Here is a 10,706-nt window from a genome sequence, read left to right on the forward strand (position 1 = left end):
CTGAATATTTATTTTGCCTTGAGGAATGTGGGCTTTGTTGGCCAGACACCATTTGTTTTCACATTTTTTTCAGACTGAATGAAATATATATGTGATATATTTCCAAATCAGGATAATGAGTATCTTGGATGAGAACTTGATGGTCGTGATGTACCTGCAGACCTGATCCTGTTGAGTTTCTTCAGGTTTAAGATTTGGAAGGTGGTGGCAAATTTGCTTTGGTAAGTTGCTGAATCGCATCTTGGAGAAATTACAAATTCTCAGTAATGTGCTTTGAAGGCAGTGATAGTTAAATGTAATGGATAGGGGATTATTCAGTCATCTGCTTTGTCCTGGGTAATGTCACACTTCTGAAGTGTTCCTGAGGCTGCCCTCATCCAGGCAATTCCATACAGTGGAAGTGCCCTGTTGTGAGTAGGTGAGAACTGAGGGAATTTCACGTTGTCAGAGACTCAGTGGTGTGGGAGACTGCAGTGTCAGAATCGCTACTGAGGGAGTTCTGCACAAGTGGAGAGCTTGTACTTTGAGAGTACTCCACTGTCAAAGGTTTGTACTGAGAGAAATGTAAATCACTTCCCCCGTTCTCTATCATCAGGCTATCCCTGTCACTTTGTCTGTATTTTTGTGTCTCTCTCTGACTCTTCGTTTCTCTCTCTCTCAGACTATCTCTGTTGGCCTGCCTTTCTGTGTCTACTGTTATGAATGAAACAACAATATTGAACATTGTGAAGACAGATGGATCAGATTGTTTCTCTCTCTCTCTCTTTCTCTAGTTGCTATAGGATCTGTGGTGAATTTCAAGGCAATGGAACTGTTTGATCCCTATCTGAGAGTTATTGGGGCTGACATGCCACTGGCAACTTTCCCCTCCCCTTCCACATCTGTTCCTTCTCCTCTGCCATTGCCCTCCCTCTCCCTGACACTCTTCTCCCCAACACTGATTTCCTGCTCTTACAATAATTTCCACTCCCACTTACTATCCACCCTCCCATCCCCAACTTCCCTATCTTCTCTCCCCACGTCCCACATCCTGGTCCCCAAATCCTTTTACATCACTCCCCTATGCTCACCTCATGCCTATCCTCCCCATTGTCAACACTCCACACATTCTAAGTCTTCTCACCCCTATTATCCTCCATTGGCCTCCTCCACCCCCTCATTCTGCTCGCTTACAAACTGCTACAACTTCCTCACACTCGTCCCACACTCCACTCAGCATTTTCCCTCTCCCACCATCTCCTGTCCTCTTACTCAACCTCTCCTTGTCCTCTGGCCACTCTGATTGTTTCCTCTCATTCTCTGCCCCCACAATCATCCATTACCCTACTCACTTCACCACTGCTCCTTCCAAATTCCTGACCCTGACTCCTGGACCTCCCCATCAATCTGTCCCATCCACTGCCCTCACATCCTCACCTCCTCCCCTATCCACATTCCCATTCCCTCCCATTCCTAAATACCCCTTGTGGCCTCTGCACTGACCACCCCCTCTCGCATCTAACCCTGAATCTTCCTACAATCCATCCCCTCCCAGTGACAGTCCTTCCCCTCTGCCTCATTCTCCTCTTGATCTCTTCAATTGGCCCCTCACACACAGCACACACTTTCTTCACGCTGTCTCTCTCTCTCTCACTCACTGTTGCTTTCCCTCTCTTTGTCACTTTCCCCTCCACATTACGCTCTTCCCTTTCCCTGTTCGATCCACACTGACTAGTTCACCAACCCTTCAACTTTCTTCCTCCGCCTCTGACCTCCTTACTTTCCCATCACCGATCCCTTCCCCACCAACTCCCCTCAAAATGTGGTCATTCACCTCATTTATTCATTCTTTCCTCCCCCTCTCAAGCCCCTCCTCTGATCTACCTGTCCCTTAACCCTCCACTGTCCTCACTCACTCCATTCTCTCTCACTCATTCTTCAACCCTTCACCTTTCGACTCTCTTCCTGCTGGTTGCCCCATTCTCCCCTCCTTTCCTACCCCCAATCCATTCCTCACTTGTTCCCACTCTCCCTCACTCTCTGAATTTCTGCTACCCACAAACTTTTCCCAGCCTACCCAGCCTCTCTTTTGGCAGTGCTATTTGACTTCTCCACATCTGCAGTGTCTCTGACTCTGGATCTGAATGCAGCAAATTCCAGGTCCATCCTATTTGAGGACCAGACCAGTGTGAGACACAGAGCAGCCACTCCCTGACTGCCCAGAGAGATTGTCCTCGGATCAGAGGGATTCACATCAGGGAGTGATTTCTCGGAGTTGGAGGTGGGGTTGAAGACCAGGGGTAGTCTGGAAATTGTCCAACAAACAATGGAGAGGAAAAGTGGTCAGACTGAACTAGGAAAATGGATACTGAAAACAACATATGCTGGAGATCACAGCGAGTCAGACAGCATCCATGGAGAGACAGCACGCTAATGTGTCAATTTTAGATGACTCTTAATCAGACCTGAAATGAAGTGTTGAGAGACAGCATTTAAGTTACTGTTCAGTGGTGCAGGGATATTGGGGTGGTTTGGTGCAGCGTGCTGATGGACAAAATGTGTTATGGTTTCACTTATGATGTGTCTGTGCACTCATTTGACTCCAGAAAAACTGAAGACATTTTGGATGCTTTAAAATAGACTGGATGACTTAAAGGATGTGGACACTAGCGTCTCTTTCTTTATTTCTGTCTCTCTCCCTTTCTGAAAGAAATTGTTGTTGTTTTTTTTCTAATATCAATGGGAGTTAATGTATATTAGGGGATGGGTAGAGTGCCTACTTTTAATTTTGTTGTTAATATTACTTTTTTTCTTAACTTTCTTGGCTTTAAGCTGGATTGTTGTTCAAGTTGGGAGGAGTTATAAAGGTGTTTTAGGGATCTGTAAGTGCTGTCTGTGGGCAAGGGATAGAACCACTCACTAAGTGCCTTATATTAAGTTCAGTTTGTTGTTGTTGTTGTTGTTTGACCATGTACTTACTAGTATGTTAGTTGTAGTCGTTTGCGTTTATGTGTTTTTTCGGCTTCATGAGTCTTTTTTTGTTTATGCTCAGCAATTGGTAAGTCAAACTTCCTTTTTGGAGTTCAAAGAGAGTCATGGCTAATTATGTCCTCAAATGGTGTACCTGGAATTTTAGAGGGAGCCATTCTCCAGTTAAGAGGAAAAAGGTGTTTTCTAGTATTAGAAAGGAGATTGTGGACATTGCCCTTTTGCAGGAGAATAACCTTGGTGATAAGGAGCATCTGAAATTGCAGCAGGGTGGGTTTGATCGGGTCTATGTCTCCTCCTTCAATACTAGGCGTATTGAAACTTCCATTTAAGTTGCTCGATCAAATTAAAGATGACAATGGGCGGTTCATCATTCTTAAAGTCTCAATATACGGAGAAGTGCATGGTATTTTGAATGTTTATTGTTCCCCGGTGCATCCCTTTAAATTTTTAATCAATGCATTCTCAAACCGATGGTCCTTGCACCACAGCAGATTATTACAGGGGGAGACTTTAAGTGTCTTATGGATCCCATGGTGGATAAAATGTTGGAGACCCCTCAACACTTTCTTTACAATCTGAGCAATTAGTGGATTTATCGGCAGAAGTGGGATTGGTAGATGTCTGGAGGCATCTCCGTCCCATGGGGTTGGACATTTCATTTTTTTCTAATCTGCACAAGTGTCATATTACGATTGATCTTTTCGTAACTTCTGCATTATCCTTGGATTCCGTAACATGTTGTACAATTGGGAATATTACTATTTCTGACCACGCTGCAGTATATTTAGAGATTGAGGTTAAGGGCAATGTTACAGGCTCTCGACACTAACAAATGGATCCCTTTATTCTTAAAGACAGTACGTTCATTGAATAATTCTTCAATGAATGTAAGGTATTGTTTGGCATCAATTCGGATACGGCCAGTAACCCATCTATTCTTTGGGAAACTGCAAAGGCTTATGCCAGGGTGATAATTATTTGTTATTCTGCCTATCCGAAATGACAGAAGAGGGTGCAGCAATACTTGCTTGAAGCGTGGCTAAAGAGAACAGGGAAGGCATATTTTGATCGGCCCTCAGTGGCTAAGCTGCAGTGGGTTACAGCTCTTCAGTCCACCTTGAACTCCATGCTCACGCAGACAGTAAGGAAGGAAATTTATTTTGTGAAACAAAGACTGTTTGAGCATGGTGACAAGCCAGGCAGGTATCTAGCATTTCTTAAAAATGTCTTACTGGAAAAGCGCAGCAGGTCAGGCAGCATCCAGGGAACAGGAGAATCGACGTTTCGGGCATAAGCCCTTCTTCATGAATGAGGAAAGTGTGTCCAGCAGGCTAAGATAAAAGGTAGGGAGGAGGGGCTTGGGGGAGGGGCGTTGGAAATGCGACAGTTGGAAGGAGGTCAAGTTGAGGGTGATAGGCCGGAGTGGGGTGGGGGCGGAGAGGTCAGGAAGAAGATTGCAGGTTAGGAAGGTGGTGCTGAGTTCGCGGGATTTTGCAAGAAATGCAAAACTTGCGCTCACACCTCCCCCCTCACTTCCCTCCAAGGCCCCAAGGGATACTTCCATATCCGCCACAAATTCACCTGCACCTCCACACACATCATCTATTGCATCCGCTGCACCCAATGTGGCCTCCTGTATATTGGGGAGACAGGCCGCGGAACGTTTCAGAGAACACCTCTGGGACACCCGGACCAACCATCCCAACCACCCCGTGGCTCAACACTTCAACTCCCCCTCCCACTCCACCAAGGATATGCAGGTCCTTGGACTCCTCCATCGCCAGACCATAGCAACACAACAGTTGGAGGAAGAGCGCCTCATCTTCCGCCTAGGAACCCTCCAACCACAAGGGATGAACTCAGATTTCTCCAGTTTCCTCAATTCCCCTCCCCCCACCTTGTCTCAGTCAAATCCCTCGAACTCAGCACCGCCTTCCTAACCTGCAATCTTCTTCCTGACCTCGCCGCCCCCACCCCACTCCAGCCTATCACCCTCACCTTGACTTCCTTCCACCTATCCCATTTCCAACGCCCCTCCCCCAAGTCCCTCCTCCCTACCGTTTATCTTAGCCTGCTGGACACACTTTCCTCATTCCTGAAGAAGGGCTTATGCCCAAAAAGTCGATTCTCCTGTTCCCTGGATGCTGCCTGACCTGCTGCGCTTTTCCAGCAACACATTTTCATGATATATTAGGGGGTGATCTTTCAGAAGACATTGAGAGGCTTTGTGGGTTCTGGAAGAAAGTGCTCGGGGCTGATATGTAAATGGAAACATGGGAGGAAATTTGTGAAAACACGAGAAAGATTTCAATCTGTAACAGGACTCTTGCCATGCAGGTAAAGATTCTGCACAGGGTCCACTTGGCCACAGAGCATCTCACAATATTTAAGGTGGGAGTATCTTCACTACGTCCTAAGTGTAACATAAATATCTGTACTCTTACTTATTGTATGTGGTTTTGCCTCAGACAGATGTTGGAATGCTGTGGCAGAAGTAATAGAGAGGTTCTTGGGTATTGAAGTTAAGAGGGACCCTATCTCCTTTCTCGTGGACCTCCTCAATTTATTATCTTTAGATGCTCAAGGGGAAAAATCGTCTTAATCTTCTCACTTCTCATGCGATAAAAAGAATTGTGATGTGATGGATCTCTGAAAACCTTCCAAGTCTTTTGTTTTGGCATTGGCTAATTATGGAACATATTCCTTTGGACTTTCTTACGAATATGGTACACCGAAAAACAGTACAAGGTATTAGTTTACTTACAGTGCGGAAACAGGCCCTTCGGCCCAACAAGTCCACACCGACCCTCTGAAGAGCAACCCATCCCCCTACATTTACCCCTTCACCTAACACTACAGGCAATTTAGCATAGCCAACTCACCTAACCTGCACATCTTTGGACTATGGGAGAAAACCCACACAGACATGGGGAGAATGCGCAAGCTCCACACAGACAGTTGCCCGAGGCATTGCAAGGCAGCAGTGCTAACCACTGTGCCACCGTGCCGCCCTGTTTGGATTATCTGGATGTAGATTTATCCACCATCTTAACTAAGGCTTTTGTGTCTGCATGGCGATCTGATTTAGTGAACTTGATGTGTTTGAAGGAAGAATTTCAAATACATTCATATGTAATACTCAATGCTCGCAGAGTTCGGGAGCTAATATTTCATTGTGGTGAGCTGTTTTATTTACTTATTTATTGCATTCACTTATTTGTTCAGTTTGCACATGAGTATAGTTGTGCTTGTTTGCATTGTTGTTTCTTGTTTTTTTGTTTTATATTTATAGATTACTGAATTTTTGTTGGTTTATTGTGGTTGCACTTTTGTAATTTTACAAAATCTACCTCTTCTAATAAAAATATCGATATAAAAAGAAAAGAAAAGGATCAAAGGGTCAAAATGTTCAAAAACAATGTGTAATCAACTGCCCGAGGAAGTGGTGGAGGCTGGTAAAATTACAACGTTAAAAGGCATTTGGATAGGTATATGAATAATAAGGGTTGAGAGGGTAACAGGCCAAATGCTGGCAAATGGGACTGGATTACTTTAGGATCTCTGGTTGTCATGTGCGAGTTAGACCAAAGGGTCTGTTTCTATGCTGAACATCTCTATGACTCTTTGAAGCTATAACTGAGATGAGGAGGAATTTCTTCAGTCAGAGGGTATTTAATCTGTCAAACTAATTGTTGCAGAATGATGTGGTGACCAAGTCATTGAGTGTGTTTAAGTCAGAGATGAATAGCTTCTTTATTAGTAAAGGGACCAGGGTTGCATGGAGAAGGCAGGAGAATGGGGACTGAGAAATATATCAGCCACAATCAAATTGTGAAGGAAACCCGATGGATCTATGACCTCATTTTGCTGCTGCATCTTATAGTCAGCAATGGGGAAGCCGACAACTGGATATATTAGTGACTGCCTTATACTTATAACTCCCTAGTCGCCATCACAAGTGATAACGTGGTATACCGATCCTGTCAAGCTCCCGAATAACCTATTGAATGCCTCAGATAAAAAGACTGGTATTTGCATAGTGCCTTTAATGACATCTCAAACCTTCTTACAGTCCATGAAGTATGGTTGGTGGCACGTGGCTAGCACTGTTACGCCAGAGACCCGGCTTCAATTCCTGCCTCAGGCGACTCTCTGTGTGGAGTTTGCACATTCTAGGGTGTAGGTTTTCTCGCTGAGCTGTAGGTTTGATATCCAGACGTTTCATTACCTGGCTAGGTAACATCATCAGTGGTGACATCCAAGTGAAGCGAAGCTGTTGTCTCCTGCTTTCTATTTATATGTTTGTCATGGATGGGGTTCCTGGGGTTTGTGGTGATGTCATTCCCTGTTCGTTTTCTGAGGGGTTGATAGATGGTATCTAAATCTATGTGTTTGTTTATGGCATTGTGGTTGGAGTGCCAGGTCCCTAGGAATTCTCTGGCATGTCTTTACGTGTCTGCGTGGGTTTCCTCTGGGTGCTCCGGTTTCCTCCCACAATCCAAAAATGTGCAGGTTAGGTGAATTGGCCATGTTAAATTGCCCGTGGTGTTAGGTGAAGATGTAAATGTAGAGGAATGGGTCTGGGTGGGTTGCGCTTCGGCGTCTGTGTGGACTTGTTGGGCCGAAGGGCCTGTTTCCACACTATAAGTAATCTAATCTATGTAAGTAATCTAATCTATTTCAGAATTGTACTCAATGTTGCAATGTGAAACATAAGGCAACCAGTCCATACAAAGCAGGATCCCATAAACAGCAATGTGAACAGGTCATCTAATCGTTTTGATGTTGAATGAGGGATAAACATTGGCCTTGGGATCTTTTTTATATTTGTCCCTCCACGAGGTTTGTATCAAAGTGTCATTGATTGGAGTGCAGTCCCAAAACAACAGCACTCCCTCAGTACTGCACTCAAGTGTCAGTCTGCGTTTTTATGATCATGTTAAACACAGCAAGCTCAGACCATCTACATTCTCCTCCAAATTATTAATATATGGAGTCTCAGCACAGATCACTGCACAACACCAGCCAGAAAAACATACTTACATCGCACAATCTTCTTTGTCACTTCCGCAAAAAAACTCAAAGAAGTTTGTCAGATCTGACTTCTCCTCTGTTTTGACATTTAATAAGATCACAGCTAATCTGATCAGTCTCAAACCGACTTTCCAGCCTTAACTCCATAGCCTTTGTTTCCCTTCCTCATTAAAAATCTGTCCATCTGAGCCTTGCAAAGACTCGATGACCCGGCCTCAACAGCTCTCCGCAGCATCAAATTCTGCACAAACACTGAGAATACTGGAGAAACTCGGCAGGTCTGGCAGCATCTGAGGGGCGAGAACCGTTTCAAATCAAGTATGACTTTTGTTCAGAGCTGTTTGTGCCTGTCCAGTTGGAGGGTGTAGAAAACTGTTGATTTATGTGATGGGTTAGAGACGCCTCACAGTCCTTTTCTCACAAAAGCAGAGAAACCGCTTTCTTTGCACAGATGCTGCCTGAGCTGCTGAGTTTCAGTGTTCATGGAACAGACCGACGCAGAACATTACTGTAAAACTAACCTCACCTCAAAAATACTCATTCACTGTCACCTAGTCAAATCCATCTTCATGTTATCATTGGCATTTCATTCCATGGGCTCAATTTTACTTTTGATTCTTTCCTGTGACACTTTCTCAAAAGCCTTTTCAAGTCCAGGATCAAATTACCCCTGAATCCTAATTGTGTCTTCAATCAAAAGCTCAATCAATTCAGTTAAATATAATTTACTTTGAACAAACACACACTGGCTCTCCTCAATTGTCCAGAATTGCTTTGCTGTGTTGAGCATTATTCTTTTTTTTATATAGATATTTTTATTAGAAATTTAACATTTTTACAAGTTTACAAAAATAAACAAAACTCTCAGATATAAACATTGATATACAATTAGCTCAAATATACAATAGCCAAAATTTAACAAAAAAAACAAAACAACAAAAAAAAACGGAAAAAAACAAACAAAACTCAACTATCTACTAATCTAACCTACAACTAACCAGAGTGTATATTTAAGTCTCTTACATGCTCGGGATAAAACCCGTATTCATGCGGGATTCCTCCCCCAAGGGGCCCTGGACCAGCCAGGTTTGTAATCTCAATTAAATAAAAGTCCTTGTTAGGATAGCCGAAATATCTATATTTATGTAATTCAAAAAGGGCTGCCATATTTTATAAAATAATTTGGTCTTTCGGTGCACCATATTTGTAAGGAAGTCAAGGGGAATACATTCAATAATTAGTCTGTGCCAATTTGAAAGTCCAGGGGGGGCCTCAGCCGCCCAGTTCACCAAAATATTTTTCCTTGCACAGAAAGAAAGAATAGAAAATAGTCTCTTCCCGTACGTGTCCAGGGAGGGAAAGTTCGAAAAGCCCAAGAGGAGAGATACAGGGTCCACTTTAATTTCCGTTCCTAAAATTTCTGTCAGGGTACTTGCTACTTTAGTCCAATATCTACAGATCTTATGACAGGTCCATAAGCAATGTACAAGAGTGCCCACCTCTATTTTGCATTTAGGACACATTGGAGATGCTCCTGCCTTAAATTTTGCCGATCGAACCGGTACTATATGGGCCCTATGAAGTATCTTCAGCTGGATAGTCTGGGTTCTGTTACAAATAGGAATTCTTCTAGCATTTTCCCAAATATCATTCCACGTTTCTGTGGAGATTTCTAGTCCCAGATCCTGATCCCATGTTTTAAGCAGATTATCCATATCTCCCGATACTTCATCATGTAGTAAATGATAAATAGTACTGATGGAAGATACCCCCACTGGTCGTAGGACACTACATTCTCTATCAGATTTATAAAGACTATCTAATAACGTAGTCTTCTTCTGTATATAATCTCGAATTTGGAAGTATCGAAAGAGGTCTCCATTGAGTAATCCGAATTTCTGACGCAACTGTTCGAAAGACATCAGGACCCCATCTTTAAATAGATCCCCTAGACATGAGACACCTCTGGATCTCCAGAGTTTAAAAGTAGCATCTGTTAACCCCGGCTGGAATCCCCATGCTCCCACTATAGGTGCATAGGGGGATGTTTTATGTGAATTGCCCTCATTTTGCCGCATTATATTCCAAGCCTTGATTGTATTTAGTATTATAGGGTTTTTACAGTGATCTGTAACGATTTTCCTCTTGTCTGAGAATAAAAGGTTAATAAGTGGGTATTTTACTTGAGAAGCCTCGATGTCCAACCAGATTGATTGTGGATCAGACAAGACCCAATCAGCTATGTAACTTAATAGGGAACTTAACTGATATTTCCTAAAGTCTGGGAAATCCAATCCACCCCTTGCCTGTGGAAGCTGTAGCTTCTTCAGCTTAATGAGAGGCCGCCGATGATTCCAGATAAAGGAACCCAGCCAGCCATATAATTTACATAAAGCCGTCCTCAGCAGCATCACCGGAAGCATTCTCAGAGGATATAGGAGATGGGGCAGGACATTCATTTTTATTAATGCTATTCTACCCAACCAGGAAATTGGTAGGTCTCCCCATCGCTGGAGGTCCTGCATTATCCTTTCCAATAAATACACAAAATTAGCCTTATACAACTGACCAAATACTGGAGTAATAAAAATGCCTAAATATAAGAAGCCCTCCAGGGACCAGCGAAAGGGAAAAAGGGATCCGTCCGCTAAGTGGGGTATCATAGCAAGGAGCATTATTCTTGAAATTTCACACCAACAAGT

Source organism: Chiloscyllium plagiosum, unplaced genomic scaffold (genome assembly GCF_037043375.1).
Source record: "Chiloscyllium plagiosum isolate Xiang-an unplaced genomic scaffold, Cpla_swu_hap1 HiC_scaffold_35, whole genome shotgun sequence".
NCBI classification, from domain to species: Eukaryota; Metazoa; Chordata; class Chondrichthyes; order Orectolobiformes; family Hemiscylliidae; genus Chiloscyllium; species Chiloscyllium plagiosum.